Below are 27,764 nucleotides of genomic sequence, written 5' to 3' on the forward strand. Positions count from 1 at the left end.
TTCAAAAGACAATCTTGAGCTCCAAAGTTTACTTATTTATAACAGGCATTATAAGCATCAAGTAAACATTCCAATCTTAAACACTGATATACTCTAATTAATGGAATACACAAGAGAACTGAATGCATTTTCTCCACAGCAAAGTACTTCCTGTTCAAGGAGAAAAATTAAAATTTATCCAAATGTTTGATTTTTTTAGTTCAAATTTTATTAAATCATGGGCACTTTCCAAAGATCAAATATTTTCAAGTCTATTTCTCAATTGGCCCATTTATTTTGGCTAATCAGCATATTTATTTTACCCAGCTCCGCTTCACATTCAATGGTCAAAGACAGTCTAAAGAGAGGCAGGTGTTGGTGAAATTATTGGAAAGGAGAAGCCATTCATATTGGGAAATTATTTGATTGATAAACATTATAGTTGCTTTAAGCAATTACTGTTTCTTTTGCTAACCTCCAAAGCAGTAAAATCCTATTTTGAATGGAAGGATTTGCTAGGCTATAGCAATGCCCAGAATATATGTTGAAAGTAGGATATGCATATGATGAAAATTGAAGGTCATGTATTCCTACTTATAATGCTGTTAAAATATTCTCAGATCTTAGACTTAATGTCAGGAAGTAACTCATTGCTTTTGCTGCAAAGAAGACAATTGCAGGTAAATCTCAATTATGTCTATTGTATTCACTAGTGGGTAAATGACAGAAAGAGAACCATGAATCATAGCTTTCCTGAATCCCACAAAAAAGTCATTTTTCTCTGATCATGCCCCCAAACCCTAAATATATCATTTTCATTGCCATCCCATTTATTTTCTCAAATGTTCATGGATTAAGCATACGTGCATGTATTCGCACTCACATCTATTTATCAATTCAAGAGTTTAAGCAAACTCTTGAATTTATAAATTTATAAAACTTAGTTTTATAAACTGTTTGTTTTGTTTATAAAACAAATTTATAAAACTTAGTCCTGTTATATATGAAACACTAACCTAGTACCAGACATGCAAAGATGAATTAGACAGGTTTGAGGATTTAATTATACTCTGATGAGTTCAGATGCATTCAAGAAGGTGTGATTACGAACTCCTTAGGTAGCACCTTCTAATCATTTGCGATTACTTGATTTTTTTATTCCCATATTATAAGCAAAAGTCAAAAGTCTCCTCAGTATTCTTGTACAAGCTAAATATGTATTAGGAGCCCAGTAAATGCTTGGTTGATTCATTTATGTTGCTTTAGGTAAACTTTGTTTTTCCAAAGACCCTGAGAGATATTCTCTGACTAGTATATCTTGATTTCATAGAATTCCTATAATAGCTATCTACTGTCTCCATTTTCAATTCCAAAGATTAATCTGATTTGGATTGGAATTTTTGATAAAGACAGTTCTATCACAACCTATAAAAAGAACTCAAATTATATAAAATCATGGTGCCACAGTTACTGTGGGAAGTAAGAAAAGCATGATCTTAAAACAACTTTTAAACAATTTGTTGCTTACTCTCTTACTTTATGAGGAACAACTTGAGATTTATCATACTTAATTGGACCTCGGGGAAACATTTACTATTTTCAACAAGATTTACACAGGAAACCTCCCCACACACATCTCCCTAAGACAAAGTATATCCTTTGAGATTGTAGATCTAGAGTGAACCATAACTGATGTGTGTTATGAAAATAGCCTATTATTTATAGATGGATGGATTTATTGCAAGATATTCTACTTCCCACATGTGACCCATCATTCCAAGATAAGGTCACTTTCAATTAGCAGCCCCGATAATAATAATCCACGTTATGTACATATCACTTTATGGATGGCAAGTGTTTTCATATAATGTAGGTTACTTCTTGTAACATTTGAATATGTTGTATAAAATATTGGTCATCTGAAAATAGTTTATGCTTGGTTTTAAAACATGATTTGGGGATAGAAATGGAAGTTTCATAAACCCACTGTGTATCCACTGCTTTCCCGTGTTGTTTCATGCTGAGAGTGTAAGTTTCAGAAGCAGACTGACTTCTGACCAGCTTACTGCTTACAAGCTGGATTACTTGGGTAAATAACTGAATCTCTTGCCTCAGTTTTGTCAATGGCACTTTGGAGATATCTGTATCTACTGCATAGGATTTTTGTTGAGGTCATAGGAATTAATACATATAAATTGGGTATCAAATGTTTACCACAAAGCAATATAGAAATGTGATTTCTCACAGCAGGACCATGTCATGGTCATTATTGTCTCTATTTTACAGAGGAAGAAAAGAACTTTTACAGCAAATTACCAGAAAAGATAGCCTTTAAATCCTAAACCAAATATTCTAACTTTATCTCAGTAGTGGTAATTGTTGTTTTAATAAAACCAAAGGTGTTTCATTTTATTATTGTTGCTGATTTTTTTAAAGTAGGTAAAAAAAAAAAAAAAAGAAGAAGTGACTTAACCAAGGATAAGACTTGACTTGTTTTCTACACTTATGTCTTCTATAGTACTTTATGTACTTTCTTAATTTAAACCCCCTCTTGGACCAATTTTATTTGTAACATGTATTACTACTGTTTTGCTTTTCCTTAATCTATTTCCCCCATGCTGAGCAAACTACATGGTTATACAAAGGACGTTGAATGAATGTACTCATTTTGGATTTTTGATTCTATAGTACTTACTTTACCATTTTTTTTAAGAAGATTCCCTCTTCTCCCTTTCCCTGCTTTTATGAAAATGATTGTACTTGCCAGTGGTAAGACCCACACAGGGACCATTTATTAAGTTTAATTCTTTTAACCATGCTGTGAGTAACAAACTGAGTACCCATGGACAGGGAAAATGATGTTGAATAAACATTGTCAGTACATAAGGTGGCTGAAATTGTTTAGTTTCAATTCAGGGTGCAGGTTATCCTGAGATAAAGCAGTGCTTAACTATTTCTTACATTCCTCATAAAGCTATTTTTTATTTTTAAAGAATATCTGTAATGTAGTTCTAGATCTTTGAATGTAAGTTGAAGCATGTGTTCATGTAGTAAAAGTGTAATTAATATTTTAATGTCTTCCTATATCTACCTGAACTCTTAAGAACATTTTAATCATTTTTTAGAGAAAACATTTCCCACCTATCAATTGAAATCTATGTCTTAATTTTATATTATTTTCTTGGTTTTTCAAATAAGAAAAAGGCTATTAATGAGGACTTGAACTGTTTGTGAACCAGAGTAAATAAATGTTTAATGAGCTATTAGTAATGCATCTATTTCAAGATGCTTCTTCCAAAGGTTAGTGTATAATTTTATAACAAAGACTGAGGGTCTTGCACATTTTATTGTAAATTGGGGGAATTAGTAACACTCTTAAGGTGGCTTTAATCCATGTTACAAAACAAAGCTCTTTATTTGCTCTTAGAGGTGAAAAAGGAAAGAAGGGAATCAGAAAGGTATGAACATGCTATTGTACAGGAAACAGGGCAAGAAGGATTACTTTACATTCCTCTTGTCTGAAATTATCTAATTCCATTCTATACCATCTTTGTTTGGCATTCCCCTGGTTGTGTGGTTACACATAGGGGGGCTTTGTTTCTGTATCCAAAACTCTTATCATGTTACCTTTAAAATTTGGCATACGGCAACAGAAGGGTCAACAGTGCCACCTTCCTCATGGTTTGTATGACTTCATTAGTGAAATAGAACTGTGGGAACCAATTTTCTAGGCGACATTGAAGTCATTAGGAGCAATGAGACTTTTGTATCTATTGAAGTAAATGGTTTTAATGTAGTTTGACCATCGAAATAACTTTATGACTAGCAAAATATTGGATGGGTTCTATTTGTAGTGGGCCATTGAGAAGTACTCATTTTATAACGTGTTTAATTTTCTATGCAAAATATGCAGTGTTTCCAATTTAACTAGAAGAGTCAAAAGATTTTTTTTTTAATGATTTCTAACCCCTCACAAGATGACAATGTTGGGGAAAAAATTTACAAGGCTATTTCCGTTGTTTATAGGTAAAAGTAGACAGAGGGTTAAAGGATGTTGGAGAGCTTTTACAGGGAAAAGAAAATTATTTTGAAACCTTAACATAGAGAATTTTCAGCTCTAAAATCCTATACTTTTATGTTTTATGGTTTTGGGGATGGGTTTTCACAACATAAAAATTACCCAGAAATAATTGCTCTAACCAACTGCTCTGTTTCAAAAATCTTAAAATGAGAATTTATAAGCCTGTAGTTTTAGCTTAACCTTTTTTTTAAACTTTAAACCCTGTACATAATCACCTTCAAATCCAGAAGAATGTAAGCACTGAAGTCTGGTCCTTGGCATATTGAAATTCAGAAATCAATCTCTCATTTTTGCTTGTTGTTTTGTCCAGAAATTAAGCATATAGTATGCAGAAGTCACCCCTTCTCCTTCTTTAGAAAATGTTGCAGGAAAAATAACTGCTCTGTGCCAGATGCTGGGAGCCCAGAATGAGAAATTGGAGCCACGGAGGATAGACCAGGTCAGCTGGCCCACCTCCCCTGCCAGCACAGCCTCACCAGGGTGACTTCAGGGGCCCCCTGTATCTTGTATTCAGTAAGCATGGTTACCCAGCCTGTGGCTTTTAAAGTTGCTTTTTAAAATCCCACAGATATTGACAAAATCCCACAGATTTTGTTTTTGCTTATCATCATTTTGCAAAGCTGCATCTTATAACCTCATGATGTTATCTTCAATAGTAAGTATCTCCCTCCCACCCCATTTCAGCCAACTGACTTGCCTCTGGTCTTGTCATGGTCCTTCATGCTATTTATTTAATAAGAGAGTTTTATCAAAGCATGACAAGGAATTTAGAGACTATTGTGTACAGAACATAACTCAATATAGAATTGATTATAATTTTTTTTATAATGGCTAATTTAATCATGATGGGGCTGCTGTCATATAAACTTTATCGTGGTCATATCAAATGTAATGATTGCAGCTAACCTTTATCCCAGCGTGTATTCATTTCCAAAAGGCTGCTATGAGAAATTACCACCAACTAGGTAGCTTAAAACAACAGAAATGCATTCTCTCTCAGTTCTGGAGACTAGAGATTAGGAGTCAAGGTATCGGCAGTGCTTGTTTCTTCTGGAGTCTCTGAGGAGAAATCTGTTCCGTGCTTCTCTCCCAGCCTCTGGTGGCTGATGGAATCCCTGGCACTGCTTGGCTTGTAGGCTCATCACTAAACCTCTCCCTCATCTTCCCATGGTGTTCTCCCCCGTGTGTCTGTGTCTCTGTCTCTGTGTCCAAAGTTCCCTATTCTGCAAAGGACATCTGGATAAACTCCACTCTGACCTCTTCTTAACTTGATTACATCTGTGAAGGTCCTATGTGCAAATAAGGTGACATCCACAAGGTTCAGATGGACATGAATTTGGGGGGAAACTGTTTCACCTAGTACACACAAATTGATAAACTTTTTCTCTATGGGGCTAAATAAGAAATGTTTTAGCCTTTGCAGGTGGTGCACTTGCAACTACTTAACTCTGCCATTTTCCTGTGGAAGCAGCCATATACAAACAGAAATAAATGCTTATGACTGTGTTCTAATAAAACTTTATTGATGGACACTGAACACTGACATCTATATAATTTTCACTTCCCATAAAATAGCGTTCTTTTGATTTTTTTCAGTCATTTAAAAACTGTTCCAAGCATTCATGTTTTGCAGGTCAAACAAAAATAAATGGTAGGCCACATTTGGCCCACAGGCTGTTGTTTGCCAACTGCTGTTTTGTAGTCTTATAGAAGTATTGGACTCCAGACTTTATATGAAAAGTGATCAGTCTATTCTACATAAAGAAATTATGGCTACTACCTTCAAAACATTGCCTTTTTTCAGTTTCTGATGTGTTGATTTTTCCAAAATTTTTGTTGGAATAAAGCAAGCTCATTGTTTACAAAATCAAGATGAAATGCAAATTTCTTTCCTGATTCCAATTCATTCATGGTTTCTGTTCCTAAAGGAAACAACTTCAATTATTCCAGTTAATTAAGCAGTTTCTATTAGAAGCTACTTCCATATTTTAATTAGGCATACATATACAACTGTTGCTCATTATTTCAGTTTTTGAGATGTATTGATGTTTTGCTAAGAAAGAAATATTTAGCTTTCTTGCTTCCTTCCTCTGATTTCCCCGCCCCCCCCCTTTTCCAATGTTGTTTACTCAAGAGCAGAGTTAGAAGAACTTTGACTTCAGAGAATCTTCCTTTCTAGTTTGCTTCCTCTCAATTTAACCTAGATTCCAAAAGCTTTCACAGATCTCTAGATCCTCCTTTCTATCAGGATCATTTCATTGCTTAACTAAGAAAGACTCTGTTTGGTATTTATTCCTTTTGAGTGGACATGAAAAGTAAAAGCGAAATGTAAGGAGACGATTCTATACAGTGGTTCTAAGACAGTAAATGTGTACAGAAAACATGGCCTGTGGTTGAGATTGTTGTTGTTGCTGAGTTACTAAGTTGTCTCTGACTCTTTTGCAACCCCACGGACTGTAGCCTACAAGGCCTTTTCTGTCCATGGGATTTCCCAGGCAAGAATACTGGAGTGGTTTGCCATTTCCTTCTCCAGGGAATCTTCCACACCCAGGGATCGAACCCGTGTCTCCTGCATTGACAGGCAGACTGATTACAACTGACCCCCCTGGGAAGCCCCTGTGGTTAAGAAGATGTCCTCAGATCATGCCACAGAGTCCGCTTTATGTCTGATGAAATCAGTCTGCTGATTCACTTTTACACTTTAGAAATCTCTGACCAGTTTGCCCAGTCTCATGGGTTTGTGTGGATTTACATAGTCAGAAGTATTTGTATATGTGAGCTGATGGCAATGCACAGCCTCAGCTCTGTTTATACAGAATAACACTGAATTCTGCTGTAAGGACCTAGAGTAGGTATGGTTTCTTTTCTTGGCACATGACATTCCAGTTTTTAAAGAGATTCTTAATTCTAACAACATCCCTTCATGTATGTGCTGAGAAAAGCTTTTACAATCTGTGTGTGACTATGTCAAAGTTATATATACAGTTTCATATATAAACTATATATTTTTTAATATTAAATTCAGGAATTTCAACTACTCAGTTTTACTGTTTGGTAGAAATGTTTGGATACTGATGAATAATTAATAGCCAAGGCTGAGTAAATCTCTTTGAAACTAAGTATCAATTTTTAGTGGGGGAAGTACACATTTATTTAAAAACTCTCATGGGTCACATACATATTCTGTTATTTTTATCGACTTTGAATTATTCCTGCATCAGGCATGTTCTAGGCCATAGATTGTTTTTCCAATTGCCTTTTTAAGGTAATGGGGTCGTGTAACTTGTTTTAGTTCAAAACTGTTGACTTTGTTGGAATGTGTATCTATTTTAGGTAATGCAGGCCAATTTCAGTCAATATATTATGCCAATCTTAATCTCTTAGATAAGGGTTTAAGATTTAATGTGCCCCAGAGCACATTTCAACATCACACACAGAAACAAACAAAACAGAACAGAACAAGACAAACCCTCCATGGAATACTGTTCATTATTACTTTTTTTTTTTTTCTTGGTAAAAATACCAAAGAGAAGCATAAGTGCACACATTTCCACAAGCAAGACAGAAGTGTATGTGAAATAGTCCTGTTCTGACTCAAATCTCCTTCTAGACCTCTTTCCTCTGTATCCTGGTGTTCTTAAAAATCTGAAGCTCCAGAGAGAACCAAAAACGGTTTCCCCATTGGTAAACATATCACCTATTGCTACCTGCTGTGTAACAAACAAGGAGTTGGGAAGATCCCCTGGAGGAGGAAACGTCAACCCACTTCAGTATTCTTGCCTGGGAAATCCCAAGGACAGAGAAGCCTGGAGGGTTATAGTCCATGGGGTCACAAAGAGTTGGGCATGGCTGAGCAGCTGACCACATGAGCATGTATAACAAACAAACTCATCTTGTATACTGACCAACGGTCAGGTGCATAAAAACACAGCCAAGTTGTGTTTCATTAGTCAACAGAAAACTGGAATTTCTCCATGATGTGCCTCAAGAATTCTCTTCAAAAATAACATCTGGCTGATGTCAGTACCCGGAGAAGGCGATGGCACTCCACTCCAGTACTCTCGCCTGGAAAATCCCATGGATGGAGGAGCCTCGAAGGCTGCAGTCCATGTGGTTGCTGAGAGTCGGACATGACTGAGCGACTTCACTTTCACTTTTCACTTTTATGCATTGGAGAAGGAAATGGCAACCCACTCCAGTGTTCTTGCCTGGAGAATCCCAGGGACGGGGCAGCCTGGTGGGCTGCCGTCTATAGGGTCACACAGAATCAGACACGACTGAAGTGACTTAGCAGCAGCAGCAGATGCCAGTACCAGGGCCTGTACTCAGATAAAGCAACGCATTTGGTTCTAAGGTTTTACTTGGTTTATTGAGTTGTGTTAATGCTGTATTCACTCCATTTGACTTAACTGGCCCTGATAGTTGTTTTTTTTGGTTTGTTTGTTTTTCATTTTTGAGTCTAATGACAGAGTTAGCAGCTTGAATCTGCAGATATTAATGTTATTACTAGATTAATTGAATCACCAGCTGTTTTGGTTTGTTTCTTTTTCCTAGTCTTGAATTGAAATTATATGATGTGACCTAGGACATGATCATTCATGGTGCAAAACAAATAAATGAATAGTTTTATAGAGAAAGAGGATTTTTTAAGATAAAATTTTGAGATAAATTTTTGAGATAAAATTTTTTGAGATAAATTTTAGATGACTTAGTCCCCAGTTCACATGAGTAAACTGAGGCACATAAAAGTTAAGCAACTTGCCCAGAGGCAAAGATTTACTTAGTGAGAAGATGTGGATCTGTACTCAAAACTATGAAATCCCAGTTGAACACCCAAGCGAATGTATCGTATTCTAACTATAACTTCTTCTTTACATGTAGGAGGGAGCCATGCTAAAATGTTTTCATGAACCACCAGAGTGCTACCTTATGGGTAAGTCCCAATACAGACATTGGCTAAGCCATGAAATATAGATAATATGTCCTCTGATGCTTATCTCCCAGGCATCGTGTCTCTGCTGCTAGGTCACTTCAGTCGTGTCCGACTCTGTGTGACCCCATAGACGACAGCCCACCAGGCTCCCCCGTCCCTGGGATTCTCCAGGCAAGAACACTGGAGTGGGTCACCATTTCCTTCTCCAATGCATGAAAGTGAAAAGTGAAAGTGAAGTCACTCAGTCATGTCCGACCCTCAGCAACCCCATGGACTGCAGCGTACCAGGCTTCTCCGTCCATCGTCTCTTTAAGATCATAAAGATGAACTCAAGTCTTTGTAATAGCAATAAAGTAATTAACTCAAAAGCTTGCTACTAAATATTGCCTTTATATTCAAAGTATGTGATCTTTTCCTGACATAATTGCCATTTTAATGGGGAGATCTTGAATACTGAAAACCACTTAGATTCTAAAATTTACATTTTATGTTGAATGTCACTGTATATACACCTGTGTAACTATATATATATACACACACCCTAGTATGAAATGAAAATATATCAATATTTTAATATAGCTTTTTCATTAAAGGCAAATGAACAAATCTGTATGCAGTCCACTGTCATTTATTTTGCTTTCTGTTAATACAATACTTATTATTATTTTAGAGGGTACTATGATTCTCTAATACATGATATTGTGTTAATTTGGACATACAAATGTTCTATTTAACAAATTAAATATGAGAAAGACAGAAAACAAACAAATGAAAAACCACAATTCATCTATTTAAATTTACTTTCCAATAAAAAGGAGCTAAGTAAATGTCATTTTTCTTGACTAGTCTTTGAAAAATGATGCAGATACTGTAATTTAAAAACTAGTTTCTTCTTCTTATTAATTATAGTTAACCCTGTGTTCTGAAAAATATTAGTAAACAGAACACACTATTTACACCTGAAATCTTTAGTTTCATGGCAAAGTCATGCTGGTAAAAGGATAACAGCTAATTATTTCAAGCTGGTAAGGAAATCCTCTTACTACATCAGGTTCAAGGAATGGTCAACCAGTTCTTTGAGGAGCTTCTGGTCTGTGATGTTCTAACAGAGCAGAATACTTGCTCTCAGGAGCCATCAGAGAATAGCACGCCACACAGCTGGGAGCATAGTCTGGTATGATTTACACGCTGGAACCACCAGCCAAACGGATTACATGTCTTGTGACTTTTACATTTGCTTCCAGTCATTAATAAAATGCCCTGCACAATCCATATGAGCATATCATGTTTCCACCATAGATTGTGATTTTCAAAGTCATTTAAACTACAAATAATTTTACATGAGAAACTAACTAGATACCTTTGTAATCTTTTAAATTATTCCTCAGCATTTGTACTTTGTGTTTAAAAAATAGCTTACTTTCTTAAAGATAACTCTAGAATGCTCCCCAATCTTGATGTTTTCTTATATGTATATTTGAAAAGAGAAACTTGGGAGATTTGTAAAACTAAGAATATCACTTTATGTATATGTAATCTAAATGACATATATCTACATAACACATTACATATAGTATTATGTAGTATTTAAGTGTGGACAGAAAATAACTATATATATATATATATATAGATAGATAGATATAAACACAAATTATATACCTGTATTTACATCTCTACCTGTCTATAGAGAGAACCTATACTATATAGAGAAAATGTGTAATTACTAGAAAAGTGTGCCAAAGTATAAACAGTTAACATCTTTCATTAGTAAAATTAAGAGCAATTTTTATTATGCTCTGTGTATTCTAAGTTGTGAGCATGTGTTACTTTTTAAAGTAGACTATACACACACACACAGTATAGATTCTTTGTTCAAAGAACAACTTTTTGAAATATCAAATACCCCTTTCACAGATCAGTCTGATGGTTTGCATAAACAGATTAAAAGCATGTGGAATTAATTTTCATAGAAATGTATTTTGACCCCCAAATTTTTTAAGAACAAAGAGCTTTCAGGAATTTTTTTAGGTTTAATATTATCCCCCAAACAACATTTGGCTACCTAGTCATAATGTGTTCTGAGTACAGTAGGTGATTTGAATGAAGGAATGTGTTTTTTTAAAAATAGGCTTAAAATGTTTTCACATTTTAATGCTCTGAAATCCTTGCATAATTTCCCATAAACACTTGAATATGATCCCTAGTTACATTTAGTTAGCCCACAATATTTAAAAATATGGAATTAAGCACCTATTAAAACTGAAAAACACCACTGTTCTTTAACTACTAAGTAATTTTAATTGCTATTAGAATAATTATTTAAGTAATTTATAGTTGTGTCTCTTATGTGTCTGTCATGTGCAACATTTACTGAAAACATATTTTAATTTTGCCCATTTATGAATTAGGATGTTTGAGATACCAAGGCCACGGAAGCATTCAAAGGTGAAGCCACAGGTAAGGAGTCTGTCTTTTTTGTTAGATATTCATGTGTCTGCTGCTCTACTTGATTTCTCTAATTTTAAATGGAATTAAATCTAAAAGATGAGACTTTTACAAAGACAGGATTGTCTTTATGTTTTGAATTTGTTATGACAAAAATGAAAAATAAACGTATATGGTATAACAAATCATTTCTGATAATAAGAATGTTTGGAAATGTTTTCCTTCAAATAAATTTTTAAACATATTCTTCTGATAAAAATAATTTTTAAATAAAATTGAACATTGTTATAGGGTCACTCTAAATGTTTAAATTGGAGATGACAATTTTGAATCTGATCTTCGTGCCAAGTGTTACTGTTTTTAATGTCTCTATTAGCCTCCTTCCCATTTTAGACTTTTACTAATTTAGTTTAAATTCCTCCTATATTGTAATTCTTGCCACCTGTAACTGTCTTTCTAGTAAATGTCAATTCTCTACCTTCTATTTTATTGAAATTATATTTTTCTTTACTCATTATCTCCACAGTTTCAAGGAATTCAATTTTTGTGAAATATGGATGTTAAGAAACAAAGCATGACACATTAATTTGAAGACATTTTTCTAAAATCACAGTATTGAAATTCATTCATGAAATATATACCTTCTATACCCCACTTGTATTCATTTTTGAGATCATTTGTTATGTTTCTGAGGATACAACTAGTGACTGGCAATTCAAAGACTAAAAACAAGATAGCATTCTTTATGATTGGGATTGGTGCTCTTCTCATGCCTAAATTTATATTTTATCTGTTGAATAACATGATTCGTGCTAGTGATGATACAGCTACCTAGTTAGAGAGAGTGAACTATTCGTATATCTATCTTATCTCTATATCTCTAGAATATCTGTCAGAATATATGAAGTGAAACAAACTCCATCAAATAAAAGAGTCAAAACCCATCAAAACAAAGCAAAACAGAAGAAACATTATAGTCTAATATGTAAACTGCAAAAAAAAAGAATTTGAGAAATGTGTTATCTGATATTATTCAACTATCTATAGATTTATAACCTCAGCCTTTATAAAGACCATAAATATAGCCTTTGAGTACTCAGCAATTGTTAGGCCCTGTGTTAAGTATCTTTACACCTCTCGAGCCTTACCCTCTTTACAGTCTAGCTGCCATAAGTTTTAAGAGTGGGATAATTTAGGTTTAAATTTTTAATGCCATTGTTAAACTTGAGCACAGTAGTTGCTTTTACCAGTACATGGAGCTGCCTTTTGGAAAATATGAAGTGTTTTAAAAACATAACTTGTTATTAATCCCCACTGAGCATCTGCTAGGTACCAGGTATTTGTCTTCCTTGAATAAATAGTGTTAGTCGCTCAGTTGTGTCCGACTCTTTGTGACCCCATGGAATGTAGCCCACCAGTCTCCTCTGTCCATGGGATTCTCCGGGCAAGAATACTGGAGTGGGCAGACATTCCCTTCTTCAGGGGCTTTTCCTGACCAAGGGATTAAACCTGGCTTTCCTGCACTGCAGGCAGATTCTTTAGCATTTGAGCCACCAGGGAACGCAGATAACCCTTGAGTTAACTCTGCACCTGCCTGTTCATTCATTACAGTATTATTTATATTAGCCAAGACATGAAAGAAACATAAGTATCCATTGATAGATGAATGGATAAAGAACTTGTGATATATAGATATGGATAAATGGATAGATAGATTGGTAGATGGATATAATAGAAAATTATTCAGCCATTAAAAAAACAAGGAAATCACACCATTCCAAAAAATAAGGATAAACCTTGAAGTTATTATGCTATGTGAAATTAAAAAAAAAAAGGCAAATGCTGTATGAACTCATTTATATGTGGAATCTCAAAACAAAAAATGAAACAAAAATTGATAGAAAAAGAGATCAGACTTGTGGTTACCAGTGACGACAGTAGGGGCAGGGAAATTGGAAGAAGATGGTCCAAAGGTCCACACTTCCAGTTCTAAGATAAATCAGTATGAGGGATGTAATGTACAAATGACACCCATAGCTCACGCTGCTATCTGGCATACAGGAGATTTGTTAAGAGAATAAACCCTAAGTTCACATCATGAAGAAGATTTTTCCCCCTTTTTCTTTCTTTTCCGCTTATTGTGTCTACATGAGATGATGGATATTAGCTGAACCTATGTGGTAATATCTTCATTATATATGTAAGTCAAATCACCATGTTGTATACATAAAGTTAAAAAAATAAATGAAGTAGAAAGAATTATTAAATATAACAGTGTACTTTTTTTAATGAGCACTTATTATCCTCCAGTTTTGGGGTTATCTAAAATATGGGGATGACTTAGTTGTGTGATTATGGCTCATGTCTCTTATGGGGTCGTAGCCAAGCTACTGGGGTTTCCTGGGTGGCTCAGTGGTAAAGAATCCTCCTGCCAAGAGGATATGGGTTCAGTCCCTGGGTCAGGAAGATCTCCTGGAGGAGGAAATGGCAACCCACTCCAGTATTCTTGCCTGGAGAATCCCATAGACAGAGGAGACTAACGGTCTATAGTCCATTGGGTTGTAAAGAGTTGGACACTACTGAGCGTACATACACACATGGCTAAGCTATTGGCTGAAGTTTCAGTTTTGTAAGGGTTAACAAGACCTGAGAGCTTTGATTCCAAGTTGGAAGGTCTGAGTTCCTTGTTAAATGGGCTCTACCAGGCTCTTGAAATGGTAGCTGGCTTACCCCAGTGAGAATGGTTTGAGAGAGAAGCCCAGAAAATCTCCAAGATGGAAGCCACAGTGTCTATTATAACCTTACCTCAGAAATGACACGCTATCTCACCTTCCATATACAACTGACCACACAGACCACCTCTGGAAAAATGTGGGAGGTGTCTTCACAGGGGTATGAGTTCCAAGAAGTGGTGTTGGTTGGGAGCCATCTGGGAGGCTGACAACTACGTGTTCTGAGTGTGGAACACCCCTTAGACCAGTGGTCACGTGCTGAGTTCTCAATTTCCAGCAATAGTTCTGAACATAATGAAGGAGTACCTCTTCCTTCCTTCCTTTCCTCCTTTCTTTCTTCCTTTCACATGGTGTGAATATACTTTACTATCCTAGAATCTTAGACCTAACAGGGTCTCAAGAGAAAATCTTAACTAATTTTCTTTTTTTTTGAAGTAACAATTGAAATAGGAAAGACAACATAAGTAGTTCAATGTCCCACAGCCCTTTGGAGGAATAATCAAGGTGTCTTGACTATGATCCCAGTATGTCTTCTACAACAGCATCCTGAAATCTATTGTCTTGTCATTATTTAATTTTAGTTCTAATGATTCATACATTAGTTTGTGTAATATTGAATCAGAAAAATTATCTGGAATAAGAGTTGACTGATTTTCTGAAGAACTCCCATTACAATTCTTGTGTCTGGTCTTCTTTGTTTTAATCTTGGTTTATTTCGATAATCATCTAAATGGACAGGACCTAGCCTCTGATTGTTCCATCTTATTTTCAAGTTGCCACTGAGGTTTGCCCTCTATAAGCTCAAACTTGATCTGGAAAATTACATCTTTGTTTGTTGCCAACAGATTCACCAGATTAGACAGCACTAAATAATGCTATGTGTGTGCTCAGTCACTCAGTCATGTTCACTCTTTTGCGACCTCATGATGGTCTGTAGCCCCCCCAGGCTCCTCTGTCCATGGAGTTCTCCAAGCAAGAATACTGGAGTGGGTTGCCATTTCTTCCTCCAGGGGATCTTTCCAACCCAGGGATCAAACTCACTTTTCCTGCACATTGGCAGGAAGATTCTTTACTGCTGAGCCACCTGGGAAGCCCCAAATAATCCTAGTTCAGTTCAGTCGCTCAGTCGTGTCCAACTCTTTGCGAACCCATGAATTGCAGCACACCAGGCCTCCCTGTCCGTCACCAACCCCCAGAGTTCACTCAGACTCACGTCCATCGAGTCAGTGATGCCATCCAGCCATCTCATCCTCTGTCATCCCCTTCTCCTGCCCCCAATCCCTCCCAGCATCACAGTCTTTTCCAATGAGTCAACTCTTCTCATGAGGTGGCCAAAGTACTGGAGTTTCAGCTTTCGCATCATACCTTCCAAAGAAATCCCAGGGCTGATTTCCTTCAGAAAGGACTGGTTGGATCTCCTTGCAGTCCAAGGGACTCTCAAGAGTCTTCTCCAACACCACAGTTCAAAAGCATCAATTCTTCGGTGCTCAGCTTTCTTCACAGTCCAATTAATCCTAAGGTGCATGTAAATAGTTAGATCAAAGTTTTTAATATTTATTTAAGAAAATAAAGACAGGGGAGGCAGGCAGGGGGAGAGAGAGGTGGACTGGTTGGGAAAGAGAAGAGGGTGAGAGTGTTGTTGCTCATTTGCCCAGTCGCATCCAACTCTTTGCAATCCCATGTACTATAGCATGCCAGGCCTCCCTGTTTCTAAAGGGCTCTACATGAAATACTCCTGTGAAGCTGAGAGACAGATTTCAATAGATGGTTCAGAAAGGTCCATTTTTTTGCACAGGAACATTACAGACCAGGATGTATTCTGTTGGAGAAAGTATAAAAGTCACCTGCACTGCAGGCAGATTCTTTACCAACTGAGCTACAAGGGAAGCCCAATGGAGAAATTAATTTTCTGTAAAAACTGGTATTAATAGTTATTTACAGTAAATATTCCAAAGACAAGTGTCTGCTTTTTATAGCAGGTTCAGGAAAGTAACAAGAATGTAAAATACTTCACTGTTTTTTAAGTCATAGTGAAGTTAAATCATCTTATAGTATGAGAATATTTGCATTCTCATATACAGAAGGAAAGTTATGACCAACCTAAATAGCATATTGAAAAGCAGAGACATTACTTTGCCAACAAAGGTCTGTCTAGTCAAGGCTATGGTTTTTCCAGTGGTCATGTATGGATGTGAGAGTTGGACTGTGAAGAAAGCTGAGTGCTGAAGAATTGATGCTTTTGAACTGTGGTGTTGGAGAAGACTCTTGAGAGTCCCTTGGACTGCAACGAGATCCAATCAGTCCATCCTAAAGGAGATCAGTCCTGGGTGTTCTTTAGAAGGAATGATGCTAAAGCTGAAACTCCAGTATTTTGGCCACTTCATGTGAAGAGCTGACTCATTGGAAAAGACTCTGATGCTGGGAGGGATTGAGGGCAGGAGGAGAAGGGGACGACAGAGGATGAGATGGCTGGATGGCATCACCGACTCGATGGATGTGAGTTTGAGTGAACTCTGGGAGTTGGTGATGGACAGGGAGGCCTGGCGTGCTGCAGTTCATGGGGTCCCAAAGAGTCAGACACAAACGAGCAACTGAACTGAACTGAACTGATACCTATATATGCATATGTTGTTCTACATGCACATGTGAGTGGTGTGTGTCTTGTGTGTGTGTGTGTGTGTGTGTGTGTAAATATAAGTTTATTTCCTTGGATGGAGCTTCTGTGAAAAACAACTCATGGAAAAATAGATCTACTAATGTTACATACATGTCTGGAGGTTGTTTTCTACCAGTTTTGAGTGGAGAGGGTTAACAGGTGGCCCACAGTGGAGCCTGTGTATTCAGGATGCCATTACAGTAAATGAGGTAATACCATTTTGCTGAGACTGGGTAAAGGGTGGCTTAGAAAGGATGAACTCAAGCTGGAGCCAAATCTAAATTAATTAACTCCAGCTACTCTGAAATTCTATTGTGAGAAAGCAATGGCTTAAGCCAGGACTCAAACTGTACTGTATCATGTCGGTCAAGCAGCAGTATTAGATAACTCTGGTCAAATATGATTTATAGTTAGTTATAGCTGCTTAAAAGCTTCTCTAATTAGAAAACACAATTCAGAAATAAGTTCATATACATTAAAATGGTTGCGGGATTTGCTTAAAATGAATAAGACATGCTTGAAGTAATCAGGCATTGTGATCATTATTACATACATTTTACAAAGCCTCATATTAGTAATTACATTTTGGCCTTCCTCAAAATTTCTAAAGTATAAGTAAATTGACTAATCTCTTGGATCTGTGATGGAGGAGGAATTAAATTCTTAGATTCCCAGAGTATTAACACATTATATACTTTAGATGCAATTTAAAAAATATGAGATGCAAAATCCATCTGTTGTATCATCAACCATACCTTTCACTTCCATTCTGGGAGGGGCTTTATAGAGCTGTGTGTTATCAGGCACTAAAAGATAGAAATCCTATAGAAGTGAATAACTAAAAATTTTATCCAGGGGAAGAGAATGCACAATGAATCAACAAAATTATGAATTCTTTTTCTGTTGAATCTCTAATGCATGAATTGGTCCTCTAATGCACAATTCCTCATCGCTGGTATAATGTTAAGTAGTTCCCCAATATGATTTAGCTCTCCTTGCTTTGAGTTGTATATAAATAGTTCTAGAAAATACCCCATGAGTATTTTGGATGGAAAGAACTTCAAAAGCATTTATCCAAATGTCTGGCCCCTAGTTGATTCCTAGGAGCCTTTTTATTTCTCCAAACCCCAAATGACCTTCCCCCCGCATCTGTGTTACCACACCAATAGTACTGTCTACTTTTCAAATCCCTGGGTTTACCTAAGCCTTTTCTTAGCCTCTCACAGGTGAGATGCAATCCGTGTCAAGTGAACACTCTCAACTGTTCTCCTTTCAAATTATCCTAAAGAAAATAAGGCATCACACTGACAAGCTTCTCCCTCAAATAAACCCTTAATAAACAGAAGAGATTGATAATCTGATAAATCATGATGCCTGATGGTCACATTTTGTTCAGCCTTTTGTGACCACATCAATGATTGAAAATAGTTGGAGAAAAGTGATGGGAAGAAGTAGTTCCACTAACACTTCTTTAAGGTGGGCTCCATGTTTGGTTATCATGTTACAAAAATATGTTCCTAGTGGAGACAAATGACTTCTTCCCTCTATGGTGTAGTAAATAGACTGACTGGAGTGCCTAATTCTAGGGCACAGTGGTGCTGGTATGATCACCAGCCAGAAAACTGAGTGACAGCGTAAGGAGGTGCCCCTGGTAGCTGCGTGGGCATCGGGCATCAGGCTGCAATCTAATTATGGTTGGACACAGCAGCAGTGGAATTCAAGAACATGCCACCAGCTGTTTCACAAGTAGCTGAGGTCTCAGTATGCAAATTCATTAAAGAAGAGGTTGACCAACATGCACACGCACACACGCATATGTACACGGACCCTGACTGACTCTTACCTCCTTTCCTTCTAGCAAAATGCCTTGAATAGTTTGCACTCAATAAATACCGGTTGATTTGAAGGTGTATTCAAGACATATTTGTCCAGCCAAAGAATTTCATCCCTTTCCATTTTATAGAGCACTATTTGTATATTCATTCGGATGGAAAAATTCAACATGATTTATTGTAATTTACCCCCAATGTCTAAAAAAAAAATAGAATGGTCTGATGTGTTTTGAAAAGTGAGATAACGTACAAACAATGTCGATATTTGTGTTACCAAAATGAGAAAGCATCATGTCCTTATCCTGAGACATAACACTTTGTGAAAGGCACTACGGCCACTCAGTCGCAGAGCTTCTTCTTGCTTCTGAAGCTCCGTGAATCAGGCTGCCATTAGACACCCAAGGCTGAATTCAGCTCAACAGAAAAGATGAGGTGGTGACCAAGGTTAGAGTTATCTCCTAAATTAGTGTAACTGAAACGTTCTCGTATTCCCAGAGTGCGCCTGCTGTCTCCCTTAATAGACTAAACATATGTGTCTTTTCAATCACTTAGGAAAAGATCTTATGAAATAACTATAGTCATAAATGACCCATAGATGGTTTTAACATAATATCATAATCCATTCATAATTTCTAATTGACTTTCAAATGCATCACAGTTAGCTATTTATTTTTAGTGATATATTATCTGATAGAGGTCATAAAAGAAATCATGGATTTTTTTGTTCAGTATTGCAGAAATAACATTGGCCATCTATTTGGTTTTCCAAGGAATAATAATGTCTTTATCTCTCTAAAGTTGTTTCTTAGGTTATATTCTTAGAAGCCAAATGAAAGGAGAATGCTATTTATTTTTCACTGGAATTGCATGAAATTTTCACTTGAGTTATATGTATTTTTTCTATACAGTGGTATTATTTGTTCTAGACAGAAAATCATTTCTTGCCATCAGAGTCCCCTTTGATTGTGATGGAGGTCTCATTGTGGATGTCTGCAAAACATCATTACTATCATTAGATTATGTACCTCCAAATGAAACTGATTGATGTAATGACATAATTTTTTTTGAATGAACACATTTGTTCTTTAGCTGATTAGATGAGTTTACCTTAGTGATCTGTTTGGGCTGTGTACTTCATCTCTTAACTTTCTATAGAGAAGTTTTACTTATGATATTAGAGTTAGAATTTTATCTGGTAATGATCTATGTTTTAATAATTGTAAAATGTATTTTTTTAATATTTATTTAATCATATCCTCTGACAGTTGAACGTTCAAACGCATGAACACAAACTAGAGTCTATGAACTTAGGGAGTATTCTTTACTGACTTTGAGTCACATACCTCTTGAGAATCTAATAGAGTTGAATATGCCTTCTAAAAGGTTGCAGGGACACAATCATTAAGTTCCCTTTCAGGGCTGGGAAGAAATTACAGTAGTATTTTAAAAGTTTTTTGCATATATATATTTTTTTTCTGGTTGAAAATATAGAGTTCTCTGCTTCCCTTATGCAGTTGCTTCCTGATGAGGGTTCAAATCACCCCTCAAAACCAGATCTGCAGAACACACTTCAGCACACTTCAGTGAATCCCTGGGTGCAACCTTAGGATTAAGAGAAAAAAGTCACATGTTACAGTGAATCATGAAATATCGCCATGTCTATTTGTGACTTTTATGTGAGTAGACATAAAAAAGTGGAAGGAAAAAAACAAAGAGGAAGAGTAAGGAGAAAAAAACAAAGCGGAAGAGCATTTCTAGAGTAGAGAAGGGTTTCTAGCTTTACAAAAATTTCTAGAATTTACCTGCCCCTATTGCACATACACAAAAGTCTATCTTACAACTCACAGAAATGTGGAATTAATTTCCTCTGTCTCCATGAGTGTCTATTATTTGAGATAGAAAGTATCGATGCTTCTTTTTCTGGCGCTTGGCAAATTCTACTCGGGCTACACAATATGGGTAAATTACAGAACCTTCTTTGCCCAAGAAGAATGTTTTGGAAGAAGCTCTTAAGAAAATGTCCTTCTTATCAAAAGAAGGGAGGTACTAATCCACTCTTACCATTAACTACAAATTCCACTTAAATATTATATGTTCAATGTTATAACAATCAAAAGGTCACAATTTCAACACTTGATATCCTCTCCGTATCTTTATTCCCCTTCCCCAGAGTGGTTTTACCAGGACAAAAGTAATACATGCAGTTTCAACATCACCGATCATTTTACCTAGTCTCCACTTTCAAACGTATTAGCTGTGCTTGTTTCAACAAAGACTTAATGAAAGGAGTTCTGTCCAGAAATGATTATATTTCACAGTCATATGCCTCCCTCACTTATCTCTACCTTTTGCATTTAGCCAAAAATGTTTTCAAGATCCACCAGCACATTCCATCTACAGATTCTCTTTCTCCAGACACACTCATCACCATTTTTTCCCTCAAAAATGTTTAATACATCTTTAGCTTCCCCTTTTCTAAACTCCATGTTTTAATGCCATGATTTCTTCAACTGACTTCCAAACCAATCGAAATAGTTATCTAACCCACTCAGATCCTAAATTATATCTTAATGTTCTAGATATTTGCTGTGAGTGTCTATGTATAAACTTCTGCAATAGTTGGTTTTCTTTTTAAATCCAAGGAAACATTCCATTTACTTGAATCCCGCCGGGCTCTCCCTTCCAGGCAGTTGGGTGAAGTTCACCCCAGATCGCAGACCATGGCTTTTACTTCCCCTCAGTGCCACGGTTTGCTTTCTTGAGTTCAGAACTGCATTTTCCCACCAGTTCTGTGAAAAACCCAGAGGCATCATGGAAATTATTACTTTTAAAACCTCACTGATTTGAGGAGGCAGCAAATGACCGTCTGCCATCTTTCTGACTTGCAGCTTTTGCTCTGTCTGACTTTTGATTGTTCTTTCTCTCTTCCTGTGTCCCTCCTTCTCCTCCTTTTCACCCTTTTCCACAAGCCAGGGCCTCTGCAAACCTCCTTCATACCTCTTTCATACACCTCCTTCATACATCTCAGCTCCTTCACAAAGCAAGGGCATCCCACTAGGCTCTCTGTTCCTTCATATGCTTCTTTGGAGATTCAGAATCTTATACGGTGGTAGTGAAGTTTATAAATTTATGAGCTTTCAGATATGTAAGAATGATTGTAAGTGGCATTTATCAAAGAATATTACTGGGACACATTTTTATTACTTGCAAGGCAACAGGAATACAAGAATATAGTATTATCTATTTTGGCCCTCAAGTGACTTATAAGCCACTTCAGATCCAACCTTTCAAGGGTTAAATCTTGATAATAAATAGGTTTTAAGTTCTTCTAAGATATGAAAAGTGAAGAGGAAGTTTTTGATTCAGGGCTTTTTTTAATCAACATTTTGAACGTTAGTTGCTTTCATATAAACTGTACTGAATTTATCCAATTCTACCTAATTATACAATGCGTTGATATCTTCAAGTAGAGAGCTCTTCAAGAAAATAATTGCCAGTAATAGTAAACACATACACACATATATGTAAATTTAATTAAACAATGTCTTAAAGTTGATTAATTTGTTATCCCACCAAATAGCACATTTAATGGCATTATTTTCAAGAAATAGACCTCCCAAATCTTTTAGAAAAAATTTTTCCATCCAAGGAAAATGATTTATGAAAATCTGGATTCCCCCCATAGATAATCATGATTGGAACACAAATAAACAACTCCTTCACTTAAAAATATTGCCCTATTATAATATTTCATTTACTTTATTTTTATCTCTGATTTACTACACTAGTATATTTTGAATACAATTATTTTCATCTACTCTATATTAAATATATTTTTCAATGCAGTAAAATATTTTCAAGGAATTTCTGTTAAAGATAAGTAATGACTAGAGAAAAGGATAATATGTAGTTTCATTGAGATGGAAATAAGTTGGTTTTTTTTAGCAGAACTTCATGAAGTAAGTGTTTTATAGTTATTTATATTCTAAATCAGTTATTTGCCAAACAATGGAAACAGAAATATTGCTGAAATGTTTTTAAGATAAGTGAGAATCATATCAAGTAACATAAACCTGAATACTTTTTAACTTAAAAATTATTTTTTACTCAAGCAAAGTTGAAAGAAATAGTACAGAGTGTTCTCTTGTGTGTGACTATCTAGCTTGTCCTGTAATAAGTCACATTAATTCTTTGTGGAAGTAAACTGAAAAGAGGAACCAAAAAAGCTATTTTTGAGAGAAAAATGTGAGTGTTATTTCAAGACAAACTGTAGGTAAGATTATGCTATTGAGAACACCAATAGATGGGATGATAGCAAGTTACATAAATTAGAGATTGTAAAGTCTGTGTGTGTTGACTGTATCTTTGGTTCTATGGTTATTCACAGTTTCACTGGACAGAGTTGTTTCCTATTTACAATTCACTTTTTAAAAATTGGTCAAATAGAGAATCCCCTGGCAGTCCGGTAGTTAGGACTCCTTATTTACACTACCAAGGGCCCAGGTTTGATCCCTGGTCAGGGAACTAAGATCTCACAAGCCACGAGGTATGGCCAAAAAAAAAAAAAAAAAGTCAAATATGTATCTTTATGCAAAGCAAGGTACAGTAAGTATATAGATTTAAGTGCTTTGGGATTCTAATAGACAGACATAATGATTATTTTATAACTTTCAGAGTTTGTTTTCTCTGAACCTTGGAGTTCAACTTAGAACAATGGGCTAATTTTGCAAACAGAATTTCTACACAAAACAGAAATATTTTGCTTTTACAGATCTGTGCTACCTAGGTAGACAGGGCACATATTCAGCAGTAGTTTCATCTGAACTTCCTCTAAAGTTAATTGTACTTTTGTGAGTAAATCATATAAAGTTGTGACTTTCAAAATGCATACATATTAGACATTTAAGATATCAACTAGCCAAGTCTGACTACTTTTTTAGAGGCCTTAAAAATTCCTGGTTGGGATTTACTTACGTGAAAACAATAAATCTTATAATGAAAAGGACAAAACAATTTCAAGTGAAAAATAAATTGGGATATTCTTAGGTTAAATATTTGATTTTTGCTGTGCAAGCATCACTTAATCTCTTGGTTGTTCCTCTAATTGGAAGCCTCATATCTAAAGAAGAGAGGTATTTATGCGATTAATAATGTGACAACTGAAAACTGAGTGCCAGGTTCCAAGTGTAGAAAATCCTCAGACTAAAGTGAAGTACCTTGGAAATTTCATGGATTACAGTGAAATGTTGATTTTTATTTCTTTGTAAATAATATCAGGCAGGGTTACACAGTGTGATTCAAAGGTAAAATCTCTCTTCCTTGGGAGGAATTAACTATGTATTAAAATTTTGATACTCTACAACTATTCAACTATTTTCAGACTTTGTTAATGATTCTGAAATTTTTTGTATTTGAAGCACAATGGAACTCTAAGGAGAATCTTAGTACTCTGATTCTGTCATGAGATGCCCTTAACTGAACTACTTACTAGCAGTGAGTTAGTTGAGCTAAAAAGGTTTTCCCCCCTACTTTGTAATGTAGGCATTCTAAAGATAATTTTCTAAGTAATTATTAAAGTAGACATGTATTACTATTTCTCTCATCGCTCTGTTCTCAAAGCACATAACGTACTATTCTGCAAACTTTTGCTTCTGTGTATTTCCCCAGGTTACAGTAAAAACAATAATCATTTCTGGGCTATTTCTCTGCCATTATTTACTACAATGTATAATCCTTTCACTGAGGAATTAAGTGGGCAAAGCTACTTTACACCATGAGTAGATAAAAGGAGCCATGTAAGAATTGGTATTATTCATTATCAAGTTTTTGTTGTGGTAGTGGTCTGGTCCTTTTCTGAACTTGGCCTTGCTCTTACTTTACTGAAATAGTATCCCAACAACAGGGAGATGGCTGATATGGGAGAGGCTAAAAAGTTCAGTCTGTTGGGAGAGAGATTCATTTCAGCCCATCAGTGTTGTTGTTCTGCTAAGTGGTGACATAATCCCAAATTCACATTCCCAAGAGATTGGCTCTTGGGATCTCTCCCATTTGCTGACTTTACTGCAAAAGAATGCCAGCTTCTGTTGTAATTGAGGAAAAAGGTTTTCAGGCCAGATTATCATTTCTGAAATGGATCAGATAACATATCTGAAAGTGTTAGTATAAACCCAACCTTCTGCCCAGAGATTTTCTTCTTTTCAAACAAATAAATAGATTTTTAAAAATCCTGTTTTGAAAGGGCAACATATGATGGGATTATTTGTCTTTTTAATTCCTATAATTCTGAGTTTTCTAAAAGAAACAGCATCCCAGATCAATATTTAGTACATGGAGGGGGGAAGAAAAAAATCAGAAACAATAATATTCACAAACAAGGGTGCTGACTAAGTATTCTGCAGTCACTACAAAAAATAAAGTTCCATATAAACTCCATTATATTAGAAAAAATACATAACATGTTAAGTGAATATATCAAACTGAAGTAGAATATACATAAAGTGTTGACTTGTCTGTGAGACCCATGATATATATGCTTTCATTAGACATACATGCAAATATTCACAGATACGTGAACCCATTTACAGATGCTGTAGATTTGGATACATATATAATTAAATTATTGATGATCACTTCTAAAGAAACCAGAGTGAATTTTAATTTTATTTCATAACCTTCTGAAGCATTTAACTCTTCCAGCCTGACACACTTTCATAATTATAAAACGTAATGAAAAATTTTTGTTTCTACTTTGTCTTTTGCACACTAAAGTGTTCTTAATGTGCAAATTAAAGCATATATCTAATGCATTACATATTTTATGTTAACTCTACCCAATTGTGATATGTATTTAATACAACTTGCTAAATGCTGTATTCAGTCAGTGAGTGCCCCAAACCACTAAGGAACGTTAGCAGCAGACAGAAGCTAGGATAGTGAGGACTGAGTAATGATAGGAAATGCCCAGAAAGCACCACACAGAGATTTAAGACCAGCCAGGGTCCAAGAGTATCTTTCAGATATTTGCAGTGGGTGAAAACCCAAAACACATTTGGCCAAGTTCTATATTTCAAGATAAACTTGGCCCATATGTTTTTTATTCATTTACATGTAATTCATTGAGCTGACATTCTGAAAGAGTTATCTGATGCGTAAGGAGATTTTTGTGCCATAATTACATGTGATACATATAATACAATGTATAATAATTTAGAGCAGAACTTGAATTTTGCTGGGTTACAGATTCCAGGCACATGCTCCTTCATGATGAGTCACTGTGCTTGAGCTAAGCTGTTGAGTGACTCACTGAGTCACACTATAGTTGAGATTTACTTTACTGAATTTTGTACATTTTTTTAAAACAGGGGCGTATTTCCCATGCTTCAGTTTCCACAGCTGTAAATTAGAATGATGATCTTTATTAAAATGTACTCTGGTTATTTAACAGAACCTATAAAACTTACTAAGGTCTTCCCAGTGGTAAAGAAACCACCTGCCTGTGCAGGAGATGCAGGTTCGATCCTTGGGTGGAGAAGATCCTCTGGAGGAGGAAATGGCAACCCACTGCAGTATTCTTGCCTGGAGAATCCCATGGACAGAAGAGCCTGGCAACCCCTAGTCCATGGGATCACAAAGAGTCAGACACAGTGGAGCGACTGAGCACACAGTAGTTTATTAACATGCTTGCAAATAGCTAGTCCCCAGAGTTTGTGAATTTTTTAAAAACTATGATAGGTAGCACAGTTTAAACATGCAGCTTGGAAATATATTGAAATACCAACTCCCTATACTATCTCTTTCAACCTAGAGGATAGACTTGTTAGAAATCTCAGGATCTATGAGGACAATCTCAAAGATTTATGGATGTTCAGGTGTATTCATAATTATTGTAAAGGCTAGAAAATGAAATGAAATGTCATATTTTTCATATCTCTCACTTGCCCAACAGGGCAGGCTGTTTTAGGTAATAAGATTTGTATTATCTTTCTTGTTATTTAAAAAGTGAGATGCAATTCAGAGGATTCTTACTTTTCTTTGTTATGTATAGTGAAACACATTTTCTCTATTTTTAAATACATATTTGATTTATAATTTTTTCTGTGGTTCCTGTGGTAAAATTTTTGTTTGCAGCTCTCCTAATCCACCTGGAATTTATTTTACTGTGATATAATGTGAAGACACATGTCTGCTTTCAATTTGTAGGGCAAAATACTTTGTTTGCATTTGTAAGATTTTTATAATTGGCATTGTAGTAAAAGTGATATTTATGCTTTCCCTAAGTGCCTGTCCCTCTTTCTGGATTTGGCATATTACTCCTAAATTCCCCACTTTCAGATTTTCACTTGGCTATTAAGAAGCAAGATCCCTGAGATTTATCCACCAGAAAGTTCCTAAAAATCATTAAATGGAGACAAAACTGAAAAAGATACCTAAAATGCAAAAAACTTCCAACTGAAGTATAATTAAATTATAATATGTCAAATAAACTTGATAAATGTGAGCTGTAGGTCAAAATATTATCAAACTGATTGGTTTTCAAAGGACTAATTTCTAGTGGTTAGCAGCAGAAAAAAATTATATGTATCATACTAAGTGAAGTCAGACAGAGAAAAGCAAATATCATATGATATCACTTATATGCAGAATCTAAAAAAAATACAAATGAACTTATTTAGAAAACAGAAACAGACTCACAGACTTAGAGAATGAACTTATGGTTACCAGGAGGGAATTGCGGGGTTTGGGGGAAGGGATAGGCTGGGAGTTTAGGATTAACATGTACACACTGCTATATTTTAAATAAGATGCCTTTCCATGAAAAAAATAATAAAATTTTAATGTTATTGAAAATGATATAAATATTAAGTTCTAATGGTATCAGTGATAAGAATTAAAAACGAAATCACTGACTTGTGACTATTTCAAGCTTTTTCATATTAATTTGAGGCATCTATTCATCCATTTACCTGAAAAATAGATACATTCAAATACTTGAAGTCATGTGCAGCTAAGTTACCAGTCTGTGTGTGTAATTCCTCAAAATACATGGGTTAGACAGGACGGTGCAGTTTGAGAACAGAAACACAACTCTGGTTTAGGCCAAAAATGT

General features: G+C 35.7%; 1 long non-coding RNA gene across 1 annotated transcript in view; it reads right to left on the reverse strand.

Annotated features, from left to right (window-relative positions):
• Window positions 1–15,551: 15,551 nt before the first annotated feature.
• LOC139186378 (uncharacterized) overlaps window positions 15,552–27,764 on the reverse strand; it is an 85,351-nt gene continuing 73,138 nt past the window's right edge. Inside the window, exon 3 of the long non-coding RNA XR_011569919.1 lies at window positions 15,552–15,684. This is a non-coding gene — a long non-coding RNA (uncharacterized lncRNA). The remainder of the gene's footprint in view (window positions 15,685–27,764) is intronic.

The sequence above is a fragment of the Bos indicus genome, chromosome 13 (genome assembly GCF_029378745.1).
Source record: "Bos indicus isolate NIAB-ARS_2022 breed Sahiwal x Tharparkar chromosome 13, NIAB-ARS_B.indTharparkar_mat_pri_1.0, whole genome shotgun sequence".
Lineage (NCBI taxonomy): Eukaryota > Metazoa > Chordata > Mammalia > Artiodactyla > Bovidae > Bos > Bos indicus.